Source organism: Pogona vitticeps, chromosome 5 (assembly GCF_051106095.1).
Source record: "Pogona vitticeps strain Pit_001003342236 chromosome 5, PviZW2.1, whole genome shotgun sequence".
Classification (NCBI taxonomy): Eukaryota; Metazoa; Chordata; class Lepidosauria; order Squamata; family Agamidae; genus Pogona; species Pogona vitticeps.
This window is the reverse complement of record NC_135787.1, coordinates 60,771,892-60,782,815: the sequence shown is the minus strand read 5'-3', so window position 1 is coordinate 60,782,815 and position 10,924 is coordinate 60,771,892. Positions and strand designations below refer to the sequence as shown.

At 41.6% G+C, this 10,924-nt stretch overlaps 1 long non-coding RNA gene across 1 annotated transcript; it reads left to right on the top strand.

Moving 5' to 3' along the window:
• The first annotated feature begins 577 nt into the window (after positions 1-577).
• LOC140707768 (uncharacterized) lies at positions 578-10,486 on the top strand. The gene is made up of 2 exons (XR_012087942.2): positions 578-707; positions 9,801-10,486. It is a non-coding gene; the product is annotated as an uncharacterized LOC140707768 (long non-coding RNA).
• The last annotated feature ends 438 nt before the right edge of the window (positions 10,487-10,924 follow it).

Below are 10,924 nucleotides of genomic sequence, written 5' to 3'. Positions count from 1 at the left end.
TCACTGTGAGGAGACTATAAAGACAGCATTCTATTCTTTGAAAGCTCTCAGAGTGGCACCTTCTGTTTTAAATCTATGATGGGACAGACAGCAATAATTGAACAAAGATGACTAAAAACCTTCAACCACGACATTTTCATTTTTGTTAATAACAACCTACAAGGACTCTTTTTTTCTTTTTCAATTAAAAGTATGGCCAGTTGATTATGAACAAGTACATTGTATAAGTTACATCAGTTGTGTCATATAGATTACATCATGGCTGGTTAATTTTTGGTTGTCAACCACAAGCCTCAAGTTTAATGAAGTCAGAAGAAAGAGAGATTCTGTTTCAGTCTCCTTTATTTTCTGAGAAAGCCAAAAACGGACTTCCAAGAAAATGAAATGTTCTTACTTTTTTTGATGACAGTGAAGCAAATTTTATGCAAAGTCATTTTCCTACTCTGTTATCTCCTATGATGCTATTTTGAGTTCAGCTTATTAACTGCACATGCCTGGCTATCTAGACAGCTTAGATAAACATTCCTTTTAAATGATGTAGGGCAGAGGTGAGTCCCTTGTGCCCCTCCAGAGTGTTCCTGAACTACAACTCCCATTCATATTGCACTCTTGGTTGTACCAGCAAGGGCTGATGAGAACTGTAGTTCAGCAACACCTGGAGGGCAAAAATTGCCCAGTCCTGTGATGTGGAATACCATCCTTCCATAGTAAGTGAGATCTTTTAGTATGACCAGCCCCACCTCACCCCCCAGTGAGTTTTCATGGGTGAGCAGGAATTTGGATCAAGATTTCCTGACTTGCAGGCTGTCAGGATATCCACTACACCACAATGGGTATGATCTGGGTGGGGGGAAAAGGCAGAACAAATGTTGGTGAAGAAAATCTGTTCATCTTAACTACTGCGAGTATTACCAAAATGAAAAACATGGATAAACATGTGGATATGTTAATTAGAAATGCAAACTATATTCATTTCAGTGTTGAAGTACTAAATGGATCATGAAGTACTTAATGAATGGATTTCTTTGGCAAGGGGGGGGCTCATAGCACATAGTACAATCTGACACAGTCTTCCTTATAAGCCAGCAGAAAAGGAGGCAGACAGCTTTACACCCACCCACCCCCTCGTGAAGCCCAAGGCCTCTTCTGCTCAATGTAATTGCAGAGATGCCTATGGAGGGTCTCTGAGGTCAGCTTCTGTATATTCCTTTCCAGCCTCTCTCTACAGCATTTGGCTTAACCACGGGGGGGGGGGGGAGAGATTTTAGCTTTGGTGTAGCATATATAATTTAGGCCTTGTGCTTCAAGTGGTTTTTTTCTTCTTTTTCTTTTACACTACACTATGACTGTGTGTGTGTGTTTCTGTATGCACGCTCACATGCACACAAACAGTTGAATGCCTATGTTCTCGTATGGGTTTTAAGTGGTTAGACTGGAACTTCCCTTTAAGACATTAAGGTCTGTTTTTCTTCTCTGCCCTTGGTTTCTCTTTTCTTAATGTACAGTGAGGTCACTGCCAAAATTGATAACATTCGTAACTTCCTTTTCTGTTTCTTGATCAAGGTATCTCTCTTGCCAGGTAAGTATACTTATCCTTTTCTGTTTCTCATGCTCTGGAAGTCAACAAATATTTCTAACAGAATTAATTCCAGTGACATTTATGCTGCTTCACAACTGTTCAAAGGAAAAGATGGAGAGGTATGGACTAGGGCAGTGGTCCCCAACCTTGGGCCTCCAGATGTTCCTGGACTTCAACTCCCAGAAATCCTGGCCAGCAGAGGTGGTGGTGAAGGCTTCTGGGAGTTGTAGTCCAGGAACAACTGGAGGCCCAAGGTTGGGGACCACTGGACTAGGGAAAAGAGCATATACTGATTACAGGTGCTGAATCAGAAAGCCTATAGGATTTCCAGTGCCACTGCAGATCTGAAATACTCACACATGGTGTGGAGACTTTTTGATTCTGCCAGCTCAGATGTTTCAGGAGAGTGCTAAGTTGAAAATATGAGTTCAAAGCCTTATCTCAGTAGACAATATTACTTTCAATTCTCACTTCTAACTTGTAGTGCATACAGCAATATGCTTCATTGGAACAGATGTTTTTAAATGACAAAAATTCAGAGACAGAATTCAAGGAGACAGAGGAATGAGAGAAGCCTACATAGGTTGGGTTAAAGCAGTCAATCTCTGCTTTTATAATGTTTTAGGTTGGGGGGTCAGTAGAATTTGGAATTAGAAACCATCCTAATTTAACATCTTCCCCTGGTAGATGATGAATTGCATATGTCTGGCTATTAGACAGCTTGGATAAACACTCATTTTAAATTATATAGGACAGGGGTGAGTAGCTACACGATTACTTGTGTAATTGGTATTTCTTCCAGCATTTCAATTTTTTCCATATGTCTGATGAAGTGGACTTGTCCATGAATGTAAAGGTTCCCCTTGACATTTAGTCCAGTTGTGTCTGACTCTAGGGCGCGGTGCTCATCTCTGTCTCCAAGCCATAGAGCCAGCGTTTGTCTGTAGAAAGTTTCCGTGGTCATGTGGCCTGCATGACTAGACATGGAATGCTGTTACCTTCCCACCGTGGTGGTACCTATTTACTCACATTTACATGCTTTCGAACTGCCAGGTTGGTAGGAGCTGGGACAAGTGATGGGAGCTCACTCCGTCACATGGATTCAATCTTATGACTGCTAGTTTTCTGAACTTGCAGCACAGAGGCTTCTTCGGTTCAACCCGCAGCACCACCACATCCCTACTTTGTCCATGAAAGCTCACATTAAAATATAACAGTTAGTCTTTAAGGTGCCACATGTTTTTGTCTTTTTTGTTTTATTTTGCTTTTTTTGCATTTTGGCTGATGGACAATGAAATTCTTTCGGCTTAACCTCCTTTCCACATTTCATTTTGTCCTTAAAATTCGAAGTTTATGTGCATTGTTCAGACTTTACTGATTTGTTTCAAATGAAAACTGTTGAAGCTACAAAGGAAATACAGATCAGCAAGAAACAAGATGAGAACTAGGCCTCTTATTTCACAGAATATAACAATTGACCTGCATTCTTTAGTGGTTCTAGTGACCTGCCTCTGGTACACCATTTTTTTTTTTAAAAAAATTCTGCTTGGCAAACCTACACATCTGCCACCTACCCTTTTTTATTTTCCTCTTTTATAATGTAAATAACCTAATTCACTGCTTTGGGTCTGCTTCCCTTTATTGCACCTGAATACAAGAAAGTAGATCCAAAGATCTGCTTTTTGCAATAATGCTGGTATTTAGAAATGTGCTGGCATTTGGATGTGTGTGACATTTTACTGTATATTGGATGGTTAGTTACAACCTTTGGTTAAGCAATACGTATTTTGAAAGGTAGAGCCTAAGTAGATTGAGACATCAACTGATACTGTTAGCCTCATGTCTAGGGCTAACTCAAGGTATTCTGTTGCCTGAGAGACAGAAAAATGAAATGTTCTTCTCCTGTTTTGTGTGCAACTGGACCATCAGTAGAAAGTTTCTTTCTAATTTAGCACTGGCAACTGGACAGCATCTTAACCACAAGTGGAGACAGCAGGATGGGTTAAAGTGGCACAACGCAAGTCGTGCGGAATCTATGACTAGGGTTGACAGGTGAGCAGCATCCCACTTCCTAAGATTTATAGGGCTCAAACCTGAAAACAGTAGGTGGGTCCTTCTGATGTCACAGAGATGGACCATTGTGTTATAATTGCAAAGGAATATGTATATGTAGCAGGGGAGGGAAGAGATGGCCAGAGTCCCATTACTTTTGTACAGCAGTCTAAATAAAGTGGCATAAACTGCAACAGTAAATCATTGCTAGTTAAGAAGTCAGTGCTTGTATCCCTCATCATGCACTGAGTCACACGGCTGGTATGTGAAGAGAAACACAAGCGCTGATTTCTTGATTAGCAGCAACTTACTGTTGCAGTTAACGTTGTTCTACTGATGCTGGTATATGTAAGCAATAGGATTCTGGCCAGAGGGTGAGACAGACATTATGGATTTCCCACACTGTTTCTAAAACAGTATTATGCATATAATACTCATACAATACTGTTGGATTTAGAATGAGCCCTGGCACTATTTGGGAGTGGAGAGATGGCCACCACACTTTACATCTGTCACACACACACTAAAATTAAACTTTTCCTTCCTTCGGCACTGCCTGTCCTGACCTTTCTCTTCCCAGTGGGAGACCCAGAGAAACATATTCCCTGAGACTTCAGCCCTGAAATGTGATCATCTTGCTGCTGCCTCCAAGCATCAACTACCTGAAATGACTGTTGGAATATTATTTTGCCTAACGGTAGAGCTGATTCTACCCACATCTGTCTGTTATTTCATGCCCCCCCATGTGCCCTTATATGGGGTGTGCAAGAGCTTGTGTTGTGCAGATGAACTGGTGCAGTTGTAGTGCAGGTAAGCAACTTCAATCACTTCCAGACTAGTCCAAAGTTATTTAGCTGTGTCAGTTCAAGCTGAGAATTGGTGCTGGTTTTCTGCCAGCAGAAGGGCACTTAAGCATAATTCCTATCCAACCTGCATTTCTCGACTAAAAAGGAGGACTGGGCTGGACTGTTTATAGAGGATTGAAAACCTTGCGAAATAGTTTATTATGTAAGAATACAGGCCCTACTGGAGGCATCTGAGGGTAAGATTTTTTATTTCTATCAGAGTTGGAATCACCACTTGCAACCACTGGCTGAGATGTTTGCAGCTTTACAACTCATGAGTCAGAGAAGAGTCTGAAGTTACTGTCCCACTGCACAATATCACCTTGCTGATCTAAATCTCTGACTATTCACTCCCGCCCAAGAGGAAAGTATAAAAGAGGGGGGAGGGAAGCAGATTTCTTCTGGGTACAGTTAATGAAGTCTGTTATTTTGAAGAGGAAGAGATTACATTTCCCATAGATGTGCAGTATATATCAGTTTACCTTCTCAGCCATGGACTTTGGAATTTATTCAAGTTGATGCCTAGAGCTCTATTACTTCCCCTTTAAAACCAATCCAACAATAACAGAACTGCATTTATAAGAAAGGCTTTCTGAGGGTTTTCTCTAAACATTTGTGTTATCAAGCTTTTCCGTTTATTATATTTCAAGGAAATAGCTTGATTCCACCTCCTGTAAGTATTCAACCCATCCATTTCAAACTCAAATTAATTAAAACATTTCCCAGACAATTTGTGTTGGAAATAATAACAAGATAATTATTTTAAACATGGATGAGTATTGCTGTACTTATAAAAGTAGATCAGAACAAGTGTACAGAACCAAGGAGGAATTTATAAAGTATGGCATCATAGGCTTGAAAATAAAAAGACACCAAACAATAAAACTGTGGAGTATAAGCGAATGTAATAGTATAAGCCAGTGGTAGCACCAAGATTCATGTTTATCTTTAATGTGACATGAAACAGCAGATGTGGCAAATATTTCTTTAGCATTCCAACAGAAAAACTGAAGCAAGATCATATAAATTGTTGTATGAATTTATAACTCAGTATCTCCTGTTTGTGTTCAAAGAATCTGGCACCTGGCTGCTGTGGCAATCAGTTCTCCAAGGCACTGAGGCTGCTATATAAACAAACAGAATGGGAGAGCTAGGCAGGCGGGCCACAGGAACCAGCTGAAGCTGGAAATGTGTCAAGTTGCCAGCTCTCCGGGTATTGGCTGGACTTTCAGGGAACTGCTTTTCTGATTCTCCACACAGGGATGCAAATGTCCGGGTAAGAGGTGCTGGAGGAGGTGTTTTGTTTTTACTGTATGTGATGTAGCTTTCAAGCCTCATCAAACATCTGGAGTCATTCCAAACTAGCAGCAGCTTGGTAAAGGTGTGCATATGTGTGTCCTGTGTACATAGTTCTGGCATCCTCAAAACAGCAAGGAATGAGGGAAAAGGAATGTGGAGAGATCCGACAGGTGCATACCCTTGGGCCCATTATGCCTCTACATCACAGCAGAGAATACAGCACCAGCATGGTAACACATGGGCCTTCTTGTTAAATAGGCCCTGGGAGCAGCAACACAGAACTGAGCTTTCCACAAACCTAGCAGCAGTCTAGAGCCTGGAAAACTTCCTCATGTGTCGTGTGTACTTTTGGTAAGACCATGCAGGATGCAAGCACTAGCAGAAATAGCAGCAATTGCTCCAGGTGCTAGACACTTTTGCAGCCACAAAAAAAATATCCCAGGGGTTTCTTCCTTGCTCATGGTTGCCATAGTATCTCATTAACTGAGTTGAAAATTGATTTTAGGCTGATTTATTCAGATTCTCATTGTAGCTATTACCATCATCAATTGGTCTCGAAAGGTTTTTGACCGCTCAGTCTTTTCCTGTCTTGCCTCGGTGACATCACAGTGCTTTGTCCCTGTGACCATGCAGTGTCCTATCCCTGCAACATCAACAGACGTGTCCCCTTGGTCTCAGAGAGGGGCCACAATTATTGGTTTCACATTTGTGATAAGCTTGGCTTCCTGGAAATCACAGCTAGGAGCCAGTTAGCTGTGTGAGAAATACCGCAGAGTTTAAATTGACTCTAAGGAGGAAATTAGCAAGGCTGGAGAGCCTAGAGCCTAATTTCTATGCACGCAAATCCTTTATGAGGTGAAACAGTGTGTGGAGTGTTTGTGACTTGTTTTGAAGGAGAATTGCTGTATCTTCAGCAGGGCAGTCCAGGTGTCCAAAGACTACACAAAGAGATGAGGCCTGCATGCAGCATTTTGGCTGCGCACTGCTCATCTCTCTTGTCACTAAGGGAACTTTTCATGTTCAGAATGTATGCAGAATATTTGTTCATCTTGTTCAGTCTTGTATACATAATTTGGCTTAATCTTACATAACCTTTCTTATTCACATGTGGAAATGTGGAGGACTGAATATATATACAAGCAAAATATATAATTGAGCACTGAGCTATGGCACTTTCCTTGCCAACATCAAATCTCAGTGTTGATTGTACCAAACTACTGCCAAAGTAGACAAAGGTTATTGTAATAGGTCAGCTATAAGACATAATAAATCCATGTGAGGGGTTGTAGGCACGCACCCTCTGTCAGCTGTTTGGCCCCAGCACACAGGTAGCAAGCAGCCATGAGGAGGTTTGCCTCAGGATCCGGATGGCTGGAGAGAGTGCCTGCAGCTGCAAAAGAGACCGTGTTCTGATGAGACAGCTGAAATAGGCAGGGTCAAGGGGAATGAAAGAACAGAACTGGGAAGGCAAGGGAGTGCTGTCCATCTGGGAAGAAGGGGATGTGTGGAAGGATGCCAGAAGCTGTCTACCTTCACCGGGTTTATTGGCTTACAATGGGATCCAGGCACCTGAGACTCCAGCCACGTGCTTGGATAAGGCTACGTTAACCTCGACACCACTGCAGCTCCAGAGAGGCAAATGAGGGAAGGAACCAGGAGAGAAGAGCTGCACGGATTGAGTTCTTGTGCTCAGTTGTACAAGCCTTCTCTGAAAGGGGTGCATCCTGGACCCAAGTTCTCTCCTCCTTCCTGCCTTCCAAAACCTGGACTTTGAGGGAATTCCAGTGAAACCAGCTGGGTCCCCAGGCTGACAAGTAGTTTGGAGATTGTAACTCAATCCTAAGAGACTGGGGGCAGGGGGAGAGGCAGAAGGAACTGTTGCCATAACTAATAAAAACTTACATGAGTCAAGGAGCTGAGTTGGAATCCATGGAGTTATTAACAGAGAATGCTGACTCCACCGGCAAGGGGGGTGGCAGGGCATCCAGTCAGATGCACATCTCACAGGTAGCCTTGGATATTCAAACAACTAGCAACACAAGAAACACAAGTGACACAATTCCTCTTTTCATTCTTGTTGTACAAATCCGGAGTGATTGCTTAAATCAAACAAAAAGATGGGAAGGAAAAACAAAACAAAGAGACGAGGATCTTAAAGGTACAGAAAAGTCATTATATGGCATTTCAGCCCAGTCTATTTGGAGCCATGAAATGCTTTTCTGAGGACCAAGACTGTGAGGATGAGAACTGCCAGCCTGTAGACTGAATTTGTCCCATCAGGCTGGCCTTCTGACTTGTGGGGCCATAGCTTAGTCTCTCAATTGTGTGAGAAAGGTGAGAGAGGAGCAACAGTGGGCACATTGAACCTGCCCCTGGAGTTCTGGCTCAGTATATATAACTCTTCCTTTGACTCCCTCCTGCTGGGAAGGTGAGGAAGGAGTGAGTGTGGACATATTCCCCAGCTACCTTAGGCAGCAGTCCTGAAGCCTGGAATTAAACACCTTCTGATACACCTGCTGAGAAGGCCCAGTGTTGCTCCTCCCTCACCTGCATAGGGAAGGTGGAGGTGGACTGAAACCAAGGTTTCAGAGGAACCAAAGGCATCAAGGGCATTCCCCTTGCTCTTGAGAGAAGGGATAAAGCCTTGTCTCTTCACATCATCTGGCTCACAGAGCAGTGCAGAGAAAAAGAAATCCACGCTCAACAGAAGATCAGTTTTAAAAAGTCTCACGTGTTATATCATAAAATAAATGGTGTTCAGTCATTGTATGCACTACACAAACAAATAATTGCAACAAATAAGAATAAGAACTCTTGGAAGGAAAATTCTCTTCCTATGACCATGAACGTTGCTTCTTGTCTTCCCATCTGAACAGAAAAACAGTAGGACTTTAGCTCTTAGGGTGACAGCTTTTTAAAATACGTTGCATTTGTACAGCACATTCGCCTTTCTCATAATGCGATATGCAAGTAGCATCTGAGGTTTAAGTAGATTTTCTCCTTGGATTAGAAAACAAGGCATGTGATTTTAGGGCGATTGACTTACTGTCTTGGTCTGCCAGAGCTGGGATTGATGAGCAGTCGGGAAAATTCTAAGGCCCATCCATTATCTCGATGTTCTTTTGCAGCAAGGGTAAAGGGAAGGACTTGGGCATGAAGCTTTTGGTGTGCATGGACACAGGGCGCGCATTGGTCATTGTCTGCATGCTGAAGCAGAAGAACTAGCCAGAAAGAAGTAATGGAAAACTTCACTGACTGTACTATATACTGACACACTTCAAAGCTCTGTGTGACTATATTCCTCAATATACAGTTAGACCAAACTGTTTTATTCACTTTGAACACTGCTTGATCTAATATCAGCTGTGGTAACCCCATGTGGTGAGACACTTCCATTTCTGTAATCAGCAAGGAGACTTTATTCTCTTGACACAGCCAGGTTCTAATGCATCTTAAATTGCACACCCACTGATTTAACATGCTATTCAGGAATGGCATCCTAGGCCATCCTTTTTCACATGCAACCAGGCAGTTCACCTTAACATCTCCCCACAGATGAAAGAATTGAGTAGAAAAGGTAGGGGAGGTAATCCTGCTTTGAGACACTAACTCAGGGACTGCATGTTCTTAAAGTCCTATTTTGTTACGTAATACATTTTTATAATTCTGTGCCTTTTATGATAAACTGCCTTGACATTTTTGTAGAAGATCAGTATGTTTATTTGGCTACACAAAATAAACAGGGCACCAGTACAGTGTAGTAAGTGTTGGACTGAGAGACCTGGCTATCCAGAGGCCAGTCCCTGCTGGGCCTTTAAATTCACAGGGTGACCGTGGGCAACTGACTCTCTCTCAGACTGATCCTGCCTCACCATGTTGTTGGGACGATCATGTGCAGAGAAAGAGGGCAATGAGAGGTGCCTTAAGCTCATTGGAAGAAAGGCAGGATATAAATGCAAGAAATAATTAATTAATTAATTAATTAATTAATTAATTAATTAATATATTATTTGCATTTTCTTTAGGCTTTATGAAGGTGAATATTTTACACGTCTTTTCTGCACTTACAAACAAGACCAAGCTGGGACCCATTTCAAGAGCCACATTCACAGAGACAGTTGCTTCTATGCTCATGGCCACAGTCTACAAGCGATTAGTATTGGTTACTGAAGGCGGAAATAGAAAATTGCACTTTTGCTTGCAAGCTACTCCTGTCTGAACCCGAGGTGGGGGCACCTCTGTTCACACAGTCTGCTACTATCAGGACACAGTTTTCTAGCCTCAGGGAGAATCAGCAGGCACTCCACATATCCATACTGTCTTTTTTCAAGGTCTGTCCAGCAGGATCTAACAATTCCACAACCTACAACAGTTTGTGCCTTATTTGGCATCTCCAAGAGCTTTTGTGAATGTCAGACAGCATCTGAGGAAATGGATTGCAATCCACAGAAGTTCACACTGTAATAAATATGTTAGTCCTTAAGGTGCCGTAATTAAAGGATTAACACACCAGTCCAAATTACACAAACAACACATTCCTAAAATGCCTCTTTGGTAATGATTTATTTTCATTTTTTTGTTAAGAAGAATGACAAAACATATTTCCACCAGCCTCCCATGTCAATCTTTACTGCAATATTCTAATCTGATTACATTGGTGTGAATGTACTATATCAGATTAAACATTCCTGGTGAAAGAACTATAATATTACTTTATTGTTATTGTTGTTGTTTCTATATTCTTTCAGTAAGATTAAAAGAAAAAAGAGGAAAAAAAATCTTCAACTGGCCTTGCTAGCTAGGAGATTACAAAAACTGTAGTTTAAAGAAGTTATTTAATTTTTTTTAAAGGATTATAGTTTTATTTATCCTTCTTTATTTAGCCTGCACTACATCACTGGATCTCAGGGTGGGATACAATCCGTAAAACCAAATTGCAAGAAATCAATACAATTTAAATACTTCAGAACAATTAAAACATTTCCAAACCTCTTCAAATGGTTTAACAGCTAAAGCAAGATCAGACGACCAAGTCATAATCTCTCTACCAAAATACATAGGTGAACAGCTGGCTTTTGATTACGCACCAGAATAAAGGTGGTGTTGATGCCAATTAGGCTTCCAAGAGGACAACAGCTCATATTTGGGG